Raw genomic sequence first — 16483 nt, 5'->3', positions numbered from 1 at the left:
CAGTTGTGATCATCTCCTCCTCCTCCTCTTCCTCCTCCTCCTCCCCCCTCCTCCTCTCCACATACCCCCTCCCTTCTAGCACTGTTGATATTACCTAGTTGGGTCATGAAACAACTGCAATAAAACCACCAAGCTCAGAGAGCACCAAGAGCCTCATAGTTCAACCCTGAGCTACAAAAGTTCTCTTTGTTAAAAGAATAATTGTAGCCAGGGGTGCATGTGATGGTTAAATTTCCAGACTTGTCTTTTTTCCTTCAGGTCCCTGTAAAATATGTGTCACCTATTAAATGCCAGCTTGCTTCCTTTAATGAATCACGATGGCTCTGCTCCAAAATGAGGCTTATCGGCTTTCTTGAGTGCTTTTTCATGTTCATGAAATTAATTGTGTCTCTCAGGACAATATTTGCGGTTTCTGATTTAGAGAGGCTGGAATTTAAGGTTTCACTTTTTTCCTCAATGTCATCTGGTTTACTAATGTAATTTAACTTAATTCAGTGTAATGCAATGTAGTTTAATTTTAGTTTATGTAATGTATTTTATTATTCCTTTTTTCCTATTTTAAAAACGAGTTTTTAAATTCCCCCCCTTTTTTTTCTTATATCCAGCTGAATAGAGCATTCTTTTTGATGTCAGAATTTGCCCAAGGCCTTAACATAGAAAGAATAACCAGGAAAACTTTGCGCTTACGTCCCTAATATTTAATTTCAAATCCTATATTCACACATCTATAGAAAAGCATTTGGAACATATCGTGTGTTTGAAAATATCTCAGCTCTGAAAACATTTTCATGTCAGCAACAATATTTTGCTATTTTTACACCTTTTGTAAAGAAGACTTTTTTTTCAGTTGGGTTTAAAAGTTGGGTTTAAAAAAATATGCAAACTTTTTTTTGGATGTAATATTTGTTAAAACTTTACAAGAAGAACAAAATGAATACAAAGAACTACAGACAGTTCTTGACTTACGACCCAAAATTGCAATTGTTGAGCAAGGCAGTGGTTAAATGATTAGTCCTCATTTTATGACTTTTCTTGCCACAGTTGTTAAATGAGTCAATACAGTTGTTAAGTGAATTACATGGTCATTAAGACAATCTGGCTTCCCTGTTGACTTTGCTTGTCAGAAGGTCACAAAAGGGGATCACATGACCCCGGGACACTGCAACCGTCATATAGATGTTGACCTGGTTGGGCGCAGAATGGGGGGGTTCCCCTTGTCGAGATGTGCCCACCAGGTTTCCAGGCATTCCATCAACCGAGGGCCCAGGGTAGGGGTGGGGGGGTAGCGGTTGTTATCCACGAGGGTCTAGAACTGAGGGAGGTCACTGTCCCGCAGATAGCCAGTTGTGAAACTCTTTTAGTTAAGTGGGGCCGTGGGGTACAAGTGGGCATTCTGGTCACGTACCTGGCTCCTTGCTGTGTGGCAGCAGCCCTGCCCGAGTTGTCGGAGATGATAGCCGGGACGGCGGTTGAGACCTCCAGACTTATGGTTATGGGGGATTTCAACTTGCCGTCAGTGGGTGAATCGTCAGCGGCAGTTCGGGAGTTCATGGCTTCCATGGCGGCCTTGGACCTGACCCAAGTAATTAATGGTCCCACCCACACTGGGGGTAACACTCTGGACTTGATTTTCGTCTTGGGACAGTGGCTTAATCATCTGGATTTAGGGGAACTAATTGTTAAACCCTTGTCATGGTCAGATCATTTACTCCTTCAGCTAGACTTTCGAACCGCTGCACCCCGCCGCAGGGAGCCGGAGCCGGTTCGATGGTTCCGTCCCAAGCGCCTGATGGACCCTGAGAGGTTCCTGACAGAGCTTGGGCTGCTTCCTGGGGAATTAGCCCACAACTTGGTCGAAGAACTGGTGGCCGCCTGGGAAGGGGCTTTGGACCGTGTTGTGCCTTTGCGGCTTCTGACCCGGCGCAGGAAATGACGCCTACAGAGTGCCTGGAGGTCCAGCCGCACCGAATCCGACCGAACACTAGTTAGATCTCATATTCAGACCTATCTAGTGGCGATAAAAGCGGCGGAACATAGCTATTTCTCCGCTCTTATCGCATCGGCAGATAACCGCCCAGACACCCTGTTTAGGGTGACCCACTCCCTGCTTTCGCAGGAGGCTCGGGAAGATCCCTTGCAGGGGCGTGCTGAGGATTTTGTACAGTATCTGTCCGATAAAATCGCTCGGATCCGGGATGGGCTGGACACTGATTGAATAGATCCGGGCGAGGGGACGGGGACGAGTCTTGTGGATATTATTTGGGATGAGTTTGATCCTGTGACTCCTGATGACATGGACAGGTTGTTGGCTAGGCTGAATCCTACCACATGTTTATTGGACCCGTGTCCCTCCTGGTTGGTACCGGCCACACGGGAGGTGACACGAGGCTGGCTCCTGGGAATTACCAACGCCTCCTTGTTGGAGGGCATTTTTCCCACTGCCCTGAAAGAGGCGGTGGTGAGGCCCCTCCTCAAGAAGCCTTCCTTGGGTTCCCAATCTTTAATACATTAGTGTAGAAATCTCGTGCTTTAAAAACTGTATTAAGATTGGGAACCCTTTATCGATAGATGTTAAGTTGAATGGTGAATAGATAGTGGAAAATGTGTAAGATAGAAGATAAGGGGAGTGAGAATGTTTAATTTTATTATATATGATTACGGTTAATTTTTGTAAATGATTTATTTTGGATATAAATGTGTAATTTTAGGGGTACTATTTGATATATTTGAGGTATAAAGGAATAGGAAGATGGAATATTGTTTAATTTTGGAGGATAGATAGTAAAATTTAATTTGGATTAAATATTATATTTGAGAGATGGATGTAAGGTTGTTATATGGTTAACTAGAATTTAATTATTATAACTGAAATATTTTGGATAAGTTATAGGTGTAATTTTAATAATGTTATTTGATATAAGTGAGGTAAAGTGAAGATTTTAATTATTACAATTGACATATTGTGGAGATAATATAGGATTAACAATAATATTTGTAATCTGATTTGATGTATGTAAATGATATCAAAGATATGAAAAGAATAGAATAGAATAGAATAGAATTTTTTTATTGGCCAAGTGTGATTGGACACACAAGGAATTTGTCTTGGTGCATATGCTCTCAGTGTACATAAAAGAAAAGATACGTTCATCAAGGTACAACATTTACAACACAATTGATGATCAATATATCAATATAAATCATAAGGATTGCCAGCAACAAGTTAGAATCATACGGTCATAAGTGGAAAGAGATTGGTGATGGGAACTATGAAACGATTAATAGTAGTGCAGATTCAGTAAATAGTCTGACAGTGTTGAGGGAATTATTTGTTTAGCAGAGTGATGGCCTTCGGGAAAAAACTGTTCTTGTGTCTAGTTGTTCTGGTGTGCAGTGCTCTATAGCGTCGTTTTGAGGGTAGGAGTTGAAACAGTTTATGTCCAGGATGCGAGGGATCTGCAAATATTTTCACGGCCCTCTTCTTGATTCGTGCAGTATACAGGTCCTCAATGGAAGGCAAGTTGGTAGCAATTATCTTTTCTGCAGTTCTAATTATCCTCTGAAGTCTGTGTTTTTCTTGTTGGGTTGCAGAACCGAACCAGACAGTTATAGAGGTGCAAATGACAGACTCAATAATTCCTCTGTAGAATTGGATCAGCAGCTCCTTGGGCAGTTTGAGCTTACTGAGTTGGCGCAGAAGGAACATTTTTTGTTGTCCCTTTTTAATGATGTTTTGATGTTAGCTGTCCATTTGAGATCTTGCGATATGATAGAACCCAGAAATTTGAAGGTTTCTACTGTTGATACTGTGTTGTCAAGTATTGTGAGAGGTGGAAGTATGGAAGGGTTTTTCCTAAAGTCTACCACCATTTCTACGGTTTTGAGTGTGTTCAGTTCCAGATTGTTTTGGTTGCACCACAAGGCTAGTCGTTCGACCTCTGGTCTATATGCGGATTCGTCATTGTCTCGAATGAGACCAATCACTGTTGTGTCATCTGCGAACTTCAGTAGCTTAACAAATGGATCATTGGAGATGCAGTCATTGGTATACAGAGAGAAGAGAAGTGGGGAGAGCACACAGCCTTGGGGGGGCCCTGTGCTAATTGTACAGGTATTTGATGTGATCTTGCTTAGCTTCACCTGCTGCTTCCTGTTTGTTAGGAAGCTTGTGATCCACTTACAAGTCTGTTCCGGTACCTGTAGCTGGTTTAGCTTAGTTAGAAGAATGTCTGGAATGATGGTATTGAATGCTGAACTAAAGTCTACAAAAAGGACCCTTGCATAGGTCTTTGGAGACTCAAGATGTTGTAGGATGTAGTGCAGAGCCATATTAACAGCATCATCTGTTGATCTATTTGCTCGGTATGCAAATTGCAAGGGGTCTAAGAGCGGATTTGTGATGGTTTTCAGGTAGGAAAGCACTAGCCTTTCAAAGGTTTTCATGACTACAGATGTTAGAGCAACTGGTCTGTAGTCATTCAGTTCCTTGATGGTGGGCTTCTTCGGCACTGGGATGATGGTAGAGCGTTTGAAGCAAGAAGGAACATAGCACATCTCTAGTGATTTATTGAAAATATGGGTGAAGATGGGGGCTGGAGATGGATTATTGTTTATCTTTGGAGGTTGGACAGTAAAATTTAAGAAATTAAGTTGGAAATACGAACTATCCTTGAGACTGCTTAAGGAAGAAAGATATTTCAGAAGAATCCTTGGTGAATATTGGAAGATGGAACGTTGTTTTGGTACTGATTGATGAAGGCTGGATATTAAAAACTATGTACTTTAATGAAGAACAAATACGACCTCAACTGGAAATTTCTGAGATCGGGGAGTCGAGGTTTTAAGGAGTGACTATGGATTATGATTTGTGTTATATTTTAATTTTTGACTGTTAGTTTTATACCCTGTATTCGGTTCTGGGAAGTCCCGGGGCATGGGGGGAGGGAAGGGAAGGGAGGGGATGAGGTAGAAAATGGATTGATGGTTAATGTACAGAGATGATTGAAGATGTATAATCAATGTAAGATCGGAGCTGCCTGGCTACCATTTCAGAATGATGGGAAGGAAGGAAGTAGAAGAGAGAAGGAGGTAGGAAAGAGAAGAGGAGGAAGAGGAAAGGAAGGAAGAGGGATAGAAGAGGGAGAAGAAAGGAGTAGGGAGGAAGGAGGAGAGGATGTAGATAAGAGAAGGGGAGGATGGTCGTGGAAAGTAGAAGAAGGTAGAGAAGGGAAGAGAGTTAAAGGAAGGGGGTGGTGACCGGGCAGGTCCGATTAATTGTATATGATGGTACATTAAATATGTTATTGGATATGAATGTTAAAATAAAACTTTTTAAGCAAAAAAAAAGAAAAGAAGCCTTCCTTGGATCCAGCTGTATTGGCGAACTACCGTCCAGTCTCCAACCTTTGCTTTTTGACGAAGGTTGTTGAGAGTGTGGTGGCATATCAGCTTCCCCAATACCTGGAGGAAACTGTCTTTCTAGACCCGTTCCAGTCCGGCTTCAGACCTGGTTACAGCACCGAGACGGCTTTGGTTGCGTTGGTGGATGACCTCTGGAGGGCTCGGGACAGGGGATGTTCCTCTGTCCTGGTCCTGTTAGATCTCTCGGTGGCTTTTGATACCATTGACTGTGGTATCCTGCTGCGGCGGTTGAAGGGATTGGGAGTGGGAGGCACTGTTTATCGGTGGTTCTTGTCCTATCTCTCTGACCGTTCGCAGACGGTGTTGGCAGGGGGGCAGAGATCGACCTCTAGGTCCCTCACTTGTGGGGTGCCTCAGGGTCGGTTCTCTCGCCTCTCCTGTTCAACATCTATATGAAGTCGCTGGGTGAGGTTATCCGTGGTTTCGGTGTGGATTATCATCTGTATGCTGATGATACTCAGCTGTACATTTCCACCCCGAACCACCCCAACGAAGCTGTCGAGGTGATGGACCGGTGTCTTGAGGCCGTGCGGGTCTGGATGGGGAGGAACAGGCTCCAACTCAACCCCACCAAGACAGAGTGGCTGTGGGTTCCGGCGTCCCGGTACAGTCAGCTTACACCTTCGCTGACTGTTGGGGGTGAAGTTCTGACCCCCAGGGGAAGGGTGCGCAACTTGGGCGTTCTCCTGGACGATTGGCTGTCTTTAGAAGAGCATTTGACGGCCGTCGCCAGGGGAGCATTTTATCAGGTTCTCCTGATGCGCCAGTTGCACCCCTTTCTTGACCGGGACTCCTTACACACGGTCACTCACGCCCTCGTTACCTCTCGCCTGGACTATTGCAATGTTCTCTACATGGGGCTCCCCTTGAAGAGCACCGGGAGGCTCCAGCTAGTCCAGAACGCGGCTGCGCGGGTAATCATGGGAGCATCACGTTGCTCCCATATAACACCTATCCTGCGCGGCCTGCACTGGCTGCCGGTAGCCTTCCGGGTGCAATTCAAGGTGTTAGTGCTCACCTTTAAAGCGCTCCATGGCTTAGGACCGGGCTATTTACGAGACCGCCTTCTGCCACCGATACCCTCCCAACGACCTGTGCGCTCCCACAGAGCGGGCCTGCTCCAGGTGCCATCAGCCAAACAGTGTCGGCTGGTGGCCCCCAGGGGGAGAGCCTTCTCTGTGGCAGCACCGACCCTATGGAATGAGTTACCTCCAGGGCTGCGTCAATTTTCCGACCTCCAAACCTTCAAGCGGGAACTGAAGACTCTACTATTCAATTGGGTGGGACTAGCCTAAATATTTATTTTAATTTAATTTTAATTTAATTTTAAATGTATTAATCTATTTATAATTTTTAAATTTTAAGGGTATTATATCGGTCTATGACCATTTTAGTTTAATTGGCCTGTTAAATATTTTATTTTAAATGTATTTTAAATCTGGGATTTATATATTTATATATTTATATTTATATTTAGGGCCGTGAAAATATTTGCAGATCCCTCGCATCCTGGACATAAACTGTTTCAACTCCTACCCTCAAAACAATGCTATAGAGCACTGCACACCAGAACAACTAGACACAAGAACAGTTTTTTCCCAAAGGCCATCACTCTGCTAAACAAATAATTCCCTCAACACTGTCAGACTATTTACTGAATCTGCACTACTATTAATCGTTTCATAGTTCCCATCACCAATCTCTTTCCACTTATGACTGTATGACTATAACTTATTGCTGGCAATCCTTATGATTTATATTGATATATTGACCATCAATTGTGTTGTAAATGTTGTACCTTGATGAAGGTATCTTTTCTTTTATGTACACTGAGAGCATATGCACCAAGACAAATTCCTTGTGTGTCCAATCACACTTGGCCAATAAAAATTATATTCTATTCTATATTGTGTATTTATGTGTTTTAAATAAGGCTGTACACCGCCCTGAGTCCTTCGGGAGAAGGGCGGTCTAGAAATTTAATAAATAAATAAATAAATAATAAATAAATATGAGTCAGGCGCCAAGCATCATGTGACCAGGGGACTGCTGCAATGGTCGTAAGTGTGAAAAACGGTCATAAGTCACTTTTTTTCAGTGCCATCGTGACTTCAAACGGTCTCTAAATGAACTGTTCCAAGTTAAGGGCTACCTACAATAATAAGATCTGCCATATATTGTTTTAAAACTACATTTTTGGTTAAGTGTCATCATAATTCCTTGTTTGGATTAAAGCACATTATGGTCAAGAAGTGATAAGCCTCCTGTCAGAAAAATAATTTGTGGCTCCAACTGGAGCCGGGGTTGCAAAAGAATAAATAAAAATAATATTCAGACCGTGTGAGGAAAGAATAAATATTTATTCCTAAAAGCAAACAGTTTGCATTTGTGGGGAGGCTGTAGAGAAATGGGGTACAGTAGCAAAATTTTGTAGCGGGAGTTTGTCCAGGATATCATGTGCTAGGGTGACACATGAGGTTGTGGGTGGGTGTGTTTGTGTGTGTAAGTATGTTTATTCTTGGGAACATGCATTTCCTCTGGGAGACATAATTTAACTAACTCTTGCGTTTGCAGACCTTATCCTTTGATATGTGGATTAGGTCTGGGAAACTTATTTTGGGGTTTGAAGAAGATTGCTAATTTGATTAACTTGGCGATGCTGATTCTCAGACCATTGTGAACTCTGCTAATATTTTAAGGGAAGATGGAAACAGTACAAAGAATAAAATATATAATTTGGATATAAAACTTCTCACATTTCTAACAGAAGGGGAAGATCGTGAAAAATAGATTCGATTTGAAAGGGCTTTTAAAAAATTTTAAGGAGCCAAAGCATCATGTTTTAACTAAACTGAGTTATCATGAACAAAGTTCAAGGTTTACTAGGGTACCATCAACATGCAGAAGGGTGGAGTTTACTCTCTGTTTATGTACAGTAGTTTCCCCTACACATGCTGGTTGGGACGCAGCTTTCTCCTTGGTAGTTCCTTGATTAAAGTATTGTTTTCTGCTCAATTTTTTTTTTAGTCTGGTGTTAATCCCTGTTTATCTGGTCTTTGTCTGCTGGAGACGATGCATTCTGGTCTTTCCTTCTTAGCTTTTTTTATTGTGTCTTTTGAATGACGGGTAAATGTGGTTTATCCCTCTGTGTGTATTGATGGCTGATCATGAATGAAGATGTTACCAAGACAGGTAATGAAATACGTATAAGCAAACAACCAAATTCAGAAAGCACCAAGTACCCCATAATCCTAGATCTGGGTTATAATCATCCATCTTTCTGTCTTACATCTTTCGATCATCTATCATCCGCTATCTATCTATCTATCTATCTATCTATCTATCTATCTATCTATCTATCTATCTATCCATCCATCCATCCATCCATCCATCCATCCATCCATCCATCCATCTATCTATCTATCATCTATCTACATGTCTATGTCTATCTGTCTATCTATCTATTTATCTATCTATTATCTATCATGTATCTATCTATCTATTTATCTATCATCATCTATCTCTTATCTATCTCTCTATTGATAATTTAATATAATATAACATCAGAGTTGGAAGGGACCTTGGAGGCCTTCTAGTCCAACCCCCTGCCCAGGCAGGAAACCCTACATCATCTCAGTCAGATGGTTATCCAACATTTTCTTAAAAATTTCCAGTGTTGGAGCATTCACAACTTCTGCAGGCAAGTCGTTCCACTTATTAATTGTTCTGTCAGGAAATTTCTCCTTAGTTCTAAGTTGCTTCTTTCCTTGATCAGTTTCCACCCATTGCTTTTTGTCCTGCCCTCAGGTGCTTTGGAGAACAGCCCGACTCCCTCTTCTTTGTGGCAACCCCTGATGATTGATCATTTATTATTTATCCATCTATAATCTATCTTTTCTATCTGTATTTCTCCATCATCTCTCCATTTTATCTATCATCTATCTATCATCTATCTATCATCCCCCCCCTCTCTCTCCCTCCCTCCCTCGTCTCTTTTATCATCTCTCCCTCCTATCTTTTTGTCTAATATAGATAATCTGTTCTGGGGCAAAACCAGGGGTAAAATGCTCCCGGTTTGGACCGGCTTGCCTGATCCGATAGTGATGGCGGCTGGTGGTTCGGAGAACCAGTAGCAAAAATCCCTGGCCCTACCTCCTGTCTGTGAGCCGGTCCATCATCAGAGGCTTGGTTTTTTTTTTACTTTTAAAAGCAGTTTTTCTTCAGCCGAAAACATGCCTTTAAAAGTATAAAAAAGCCTTTGATGATCTCACGGCTCAGCTGGGATGTCAGAGCCTTTAAACTCTTTTTTTTAAACAACCTCTCCAGTGAAAGAGATTGTAAAAACAAAAAGTTTTAAAAGGCTCCTCTGGCGATCCCAGCTGAGTTCCTCATCACCAGAACCTTAAAAAACATGTTTTCTACAAGCTTTTCAGCTGAAGAGCTTGTAGAAATCTCCTTTTAAGAGGTTCTGGGCTGCGATAAGGCACTTACCTAATTAACTGCTCTTTTCAGGCTGGGAAAGCCATGCTTACATCAGTTACATCAGCTAGCAACTGAATCTGCCTGCCTGCAATCCATCTCCTCAGTCAACAACTGATTCTGCCTGCTTTGCTGGCTGAGGATCTCTGGGAACTGAAGTCCACAAACCTTAAAGCTACTAAGGTTGGAGATTCCTGATCTAAAAATAAAATAATAAAATAAAATATTTGTGCAACTTTCTGAGATTTGGTGTGTTTCTGTAGTGTTTCACTCTAACTACACAAACACACAAAATCTCACAAAGCTGTATGTGGCATTTTGTGTGTGTGTGTGTGAGAGGCAGTTGTGTTGCGTTGTGTGTGTGTGTAAAGTGTGAAAGTGAGGTTCCTGCTTGTTGCAGGGGCCATTTTGGGTGAAGTGCAGCTGCTTTTACATTGTGTGTGAGTCAGTTGTGTTGTGTTGTGTTGTGTGTGTGTAAAGTGTGAAAGTTGGTTTTTGAGATTTTCGTGGCTGTGTGAGGTTCCTGCTTGTTGCAGGGGCCATTTTGGGTGAAGTGCAGCTGCTTTTACATTGTGTGTGAGTCAGTTGTGTTGTGTTGTGTTGTATGTGTGTAAAGTGTGAAAGTTGGTTTTTGAGATTTTCGTGGCTGTGTGAGGTTCCTGCTTGTTGCAGGGGCCATTTTGGGTGAAGTGCAGCTGCTTTTACCTTGTGTGTGAGTCAGTTGTGTTGTGTTGTTTGTGTGTGTAAAGTGTGAAAGTTGGTTTTTGGTACCTCTTATTGTTTTGTATACTTTGTTTATTAATTTTATTATTTATTGTTATTGGCCACACCCACCTAGTCACCTGGCCACCAAGCCACGCCCACCAATTAAAGCCACGCCTACCAATTAAGCCACGCCCACAGAACCGGTAGGGAGAATTTTTAGATTTCACCCCTGGGCAAAACCTCTCCCTACGGATGATTTCTCCCAAATTCCTTGGAGGCCTAAATAGTTTGTGAAGCCTCTTCCTCCTCCCCTTGGGATCTGACCTGTAGAAAAGTATGGCGTTTTTTATCCTTTTTCATGCTGTCTCGACTTCGGCTCTTTTCCACTTGACATTTTAAGCTCTCTAGGTTTTGCAGAAAGATTGCTCCTACATGTAAGACTTTCAAGGGTGCCTCCAAAATTCGTCCATGTGTTATTATTTTTTCCCCCTCAAACATTAGTGGATCACAGTGGGAACCGACTTTCAAACCCCACCCAGCTTGGTTCACTCCTAGGAGGGTTTTTTTTTTTTTTAAATCCATCTGTCATCACCTCCTCCCCAAAATTCCCCCATGGAGAGAGCCCACTCAGCCCGGCATTTGCTGACCGAATCTGCAAGAAATGTTAAAGGCGAGAGCGATAAACAAAGCCCAAACAAAGCAAGGGTTCATTTTTCACCAGTGACTTGTTATTTTCCCTGAATCGAAGGATGAATGAAAGCAGCAGGGTCAGGGTTTCCGGAAAACTCTGCAGCTTTTAAAAATTTGACCAGCTTGCCATTGGGAGCAGTAAGCAAAATGCAAGAATCCATCAATGTCCAAGCACAGAAAACCCAGCGTGATTCACTTCGCCAGCGGGGCGTTAAGGCCAGCAACAGCATCCTTCCTGGCAACCGTTTGGGGATGGTAGAAAAAAAGGAGAATGAAAAATGTGGGTGATTCTTTCCCATCCCATCCCATCCCATCCCATCCCATTATTCTATCCTATCCTATCCTATCCTATCCTATGCTATCCTATTCTTCATTCCAATATTCTATTCTATTCTATCCTATCCTATCCTATTCTTTCCTATCCTATCCTATCCTATTCTTCATTCCAATATTCTATTCTATTCTATTCTATTCTATTCTATTCTATTCTATTCTATTCTATTCTATTCTACTCTACTCTACTCTACTCCATTCCACTCCACTCCACTCCACTCTACTCTACTTTATTCTACTATGTTCCATTCTATTCTATTCTATTCTATTCTATTCTATTCTATTTTCTGTTCTATTCTATTCTATTCCATTCCATTCTATCCTATCTTACTATTTCTATTCTATTCTATTCTATTCTATTCTATTTATTCTATTCTATTCTATTCTTCATTCCAATATTCTATTCTATTCTATTTCTAATTCTATCCTATCCTATCCTATCCTATCCTATCCTATCCTATCCTATCCTAGTTCTATTCTATTTCTATCTTATCTTATCTTATCCTATCTTGTATTCTATTCTATTTATTCTATTCTATTCCATTCCATTCTATTCCATTCCATTCCATTCTTTCTATTCTATTTTATTTATCCCATCCCATCCCATCCCATCCCATCCCATCCCATCCCATCCCATCCCATCCCTCTATTCTATTCTATTCTATTCTATTCTATTCTATTCTATTCTATTCTATTCTATTCTATTCTATTCTATTCTATTTTATTCCGTTCCATTCCATTCCATTCCATTCTATCCTATCTTACTATTTCTATTCTATTCTATTCTATTCTATTCTATTCTATTCTATTCTATTCTATTCTATTCTATTCTATTCTATTCTATTCTTTCCAGTCCAATCCATTAGAATAGAATAGAATAGAATAGAATAGAATTTTATTGGCCAAGTGTGATTGGACACACAAGGAATTTGTCTTGGTGCATATGCTCTCAATGTACATAAAAGAAAAGATACGTTCATCAAGGTACAACATTTACAACACAATTGATGATCAATATATCAATATAAATCATAAGGATTGCCAGCAACAAGTTATAGTCATACAGTCATAAGTGGAAAGAGATTGGTGATGGGAACTATGAAACGATTAATAGTAGTGCAGATTCAGTAAATAGTCTGACAGTGTTGAGGGAATTATTTGTTTAGCAGAGTGATGGCCTTCGGGAAAAAACTGTTCTTGTGTCTAGTTGTTCTGGTGTGCAGTGCTCTATAGCGTCGTTTTGAGGGTAGGAGTTGAAACAGTTTATGTCCAGGATGCGAGGGATCTGCAAATATTTTCACGGCCCTCTTCTTGATTCGTGCAGTATACAGGTCCTCAATGGAAGGCAAGTTGGTAGCAATTATTTTTTCTGCAGTTCTAATTATCCTCTGAAGTCTGTGTTTTTCTTGTTGGGTTGCAGAACCGAACCAGACAGTTATAGAGGTGCAAATGACAGACTCAATAATTCCTCTGTAGAATTGGATCAGCAGCTCCTTGGGCAGTTTGAGCTTACTGAGTTGGCGCAGAAAGAACATTCTTTGTTGTCCTTTCTTGATGATGTTTTTGATGTTAGCTGTCCATTTGAGATCTTGCGATATGATAGAACCCAGAAATTTGAAGGTTTCTACTGTTGATACTGTGTTGTCAAGTATTGTGAGAGGTGGAAGTATGGAAGGGTTTTTCCTAAAGTCTACCACCATTTCTACGGTTTTGAGTGTGTTCAGTTCCAGATTGTTTTGGTTGCACCACAAGGCTAGTCGTTCGACCTCTCGTCTATATGCGGATTCGCCATTGTCTCGAATGAGACCAATCACTGTTGTGTCATCTGCGAACTTCAGTAGCTTAACAGATGGATCATTGGAGATGCAGTCATTGGTATACAGAGAGAAGAGAAGTGGGGAGAGCACACAGCCTTGGGGGGGCCCTGTGCTAATTGTACAGGTATTTGATGTGATCTTGCTTAGCTTCACCTGCTGCTTCCTGTTTGTTAGGAAGCTTGTGATCCACTTACAAGTCTGTTCCGTACCTGTAGCTGGTTTAGCTTAGTTAGAAGAATGTCTGGAATGATGGTATTGAATGCTGAACTAAAGTCTACAAAAAGGACCCTTGCATAGGTCTTTGGAGACTCAAGATGTTGTAGGATGTAGTGCAGAGCCATATTAACAGCATCATCTGTTGATCTATTTGCTCGGTATGCAAATTGCAAGGGGTCTAAGAGCGGATTCGTGATGGTTTTCAGGTAGGAAAGCACTAGCCTTTCAAAGGTTTTCATGACTACAGATGTTAGAGCAACTGGTCTGTAGTCATTCAGTTCCTTGATGGTGGGCTTCTTCGGCACTGGGATGATGGTAGAGCGTTTGAAGCAAGAAGGAACATAACACATCTCTAGTGATTTATTGAAAATATGGGTGAAGATGGGGGCCAATTGGTCAGCACAGACTTTTAAGCAAGAAGGAGTTATCTTGTCTGGGCCTGGAGCTTTTCCTGGCTTTTGTCTGTGAAATAGGTCCTGCACTTCCTTTTCTGTGATCACTAGGGGTTGTGAACCCAATGAAATGGGGTCAGTTGTAGGAGGCTTGGCTGTTGTTGGTGTGTCTGAGATGGGGGTTGTGGAGATAGGTGGCTGTAGTTTCCTTTCAAACCTGCAGTAAAACTCATTCAGGTCATCTGCCAGTTGTTGATTACCTTCAGCCTGGGAAGGAGGTTTGCCATAGCCGGTGATTCTATTATTATTCTATTCTATTCTATTCTATTCTATTCTATTCTATTCTATTCTATTCTATTCTATTCTATTCTATTCTATTCTATTCTATTCTATTCTTTCCAGTCCAATCCATTATTCTATTCTATTCTATTCTATTCTATTCTATTCTATTCTATATTCTATACGTTGAATAACTTAGGGAAGGCATCTTCAGGATGACTGAGCCAATGCATGCTGGCTGAGGAATTCTGGGAGTTGAAGTCCAGAAGTCGTAAAGTTGCCAAGGTTGGAGACCCTTGATCTATTTAGCACCTTCTCTTCCCTTCTCTCTTCTCCTCCACTCCCCTCTGTTATTTTTTCTTCTGTTCTGTTCTGTTCTGTTCTGTTCTGTTCCGTTCTTCCCTTCCCATCCACTGTCTCTTCTATTCTCTGTTGGAAGGGAATTGAAAATGTGACTTACAACCTCATGACTTACAACTTCTATCAAAATCCAGGTGCTTGGAAACTAGCCCATATTTACCATGATCGAAGCCTCTCAGAATCACGCAATCTCTATTTCTGACTTTCGCAACTGGCTTCTGACAAGCCAAGTCAATGGGGGTGGGGTGAGGGAAACTGGATTCACTTAATGACAGTGATTCATTTAACAACAGCACTGATTCGCTGAACCAACAGGTTAAAAAATGGCCAGAAAATCAGCGGTGAGTCACTTAATGGCTGCCTTTCTTGGCTTAGCTATGGAAACTCCTATCCCAGTTATGGTCATAAGCCGAGGACTGCCTGTGCAGGGTCGTAAACCGAGGACTGCCTTTGCAGGATCTGCTGAGGAAAGGGGTAAAAGAGCAAATTACATATGTCAGCGTGATTGAATTTTCGGCTTTTCTCTCCTTCCTTCAACTCAGCCGAGAGAAATGAAAGACTGCAGAGGAGGTTACTTAGGTGAAGGCTGCTGGAAATCACTTAGGGGAAGAAATATATATGTATATTCGTGGTAGGAGGCAGAAAATTTGGAAGAATGCAAGCCAAAATTGGAACTAAGAAAGACTAGGTGTGACATGACAGCAATTTTCCAATATTTGAGGGGCTGCCCCAAAGAAGAGGGAGTCAAGCTATTCTCCAAAGCAGCTGAATTCAGAACAGGAAGCAACAGATGGAAACTAACCAAGGAGAGAAGCAACTTAGAACTAAGGAGAAATTTCCTGACAGTCAGAACAATTAATCAAGTGGAACAACTTGCCTCCAGAAGTTGTGAATGCTGCAACACTGGAAGTTTTTAAGAAGATGTTGGATAACCATTTGTCTGAAGTGGTGTTGAGTTTCCTGCCTGAGCAGGGGGTTGGACTAGAAGACCTCCAAGGTCCCTTCCCACTCTGTTATTCTACGTTCTAATTCCAGGGAATTATTATCTAGCATCCCGGCAAGGAAGCCAATGTTTGTAGGGATCATTTAGTGATCATTATCTGGTGTCTGATTAAAACTATCCTCTGAGGAAATTCAAGAGAATTCCATCTGGGCTAATAAAATGCAGGCTTTAAGGCGGCTGCTTTCAAGGTGGTCCTTGAATTATGACTACAACTGGCCCCAACATCTCCACTGCTAAAGGAGACAGTGGTTAAGGGAGTTTAGGCCCATGTCCTGAACCTTGCTTGCCTCAGTTGTAAAGTGGACAATACCAGTTGTTGAGTCGTTAAGTGAATCGGGCTTCCCATGGACTTTGATAAAAGGTTGCAAAAGGGGACCACGTGACCCCGGGACACTGAAGCTGCAACCGTCATAAATGTGAGTCAGTGGCCGAGCATCTGAATTTTGATCACGCGACCATGGGGAGGCTGCGACGGTCGTTAAGTGTGACAAATGGTCATAGGACTCTTTTTTCAGTGTCGTTGGAACTCCGAGTTCTCACTAAGCGACTGGTTGTAAGTTGAGGACCGTCTGTAACTGTTTCTCACTCTGGCTTGCTCTTCGAAGGCAGATGGATTTGCTGGAGTTGATTTTTTTTAATGTCATCGTTACCCTCTTGAGAAATAACTCAAGGCATTCAACATAATACTCTTTCTTCCTTCTGTTTTCGCCACAACATGTGTGAAGTGGGCTGGGCTGGGAAACAGAGGCACTGGCCCAAAGTCACCCAGCTAGCTTTCATGCCTAAGG

This window comes from Ahaetulla prasina, chromosome 4, assembly GCF_028640845.1.
Source record: "Ahaetulla prasina isolate Xishuangbanna chromosome 4, ASM2864084v1, whole genome shotgun sequence".
NCBI classification, from domain to species: Eukaryota; Metazoa; Chordata; class Lepidosauria; order Squamata; family Colubridae; genus Ahaetulla; species Ahaetulla prasina.
Note: the sequence above shows the minus strand (reverse complement) of the source record.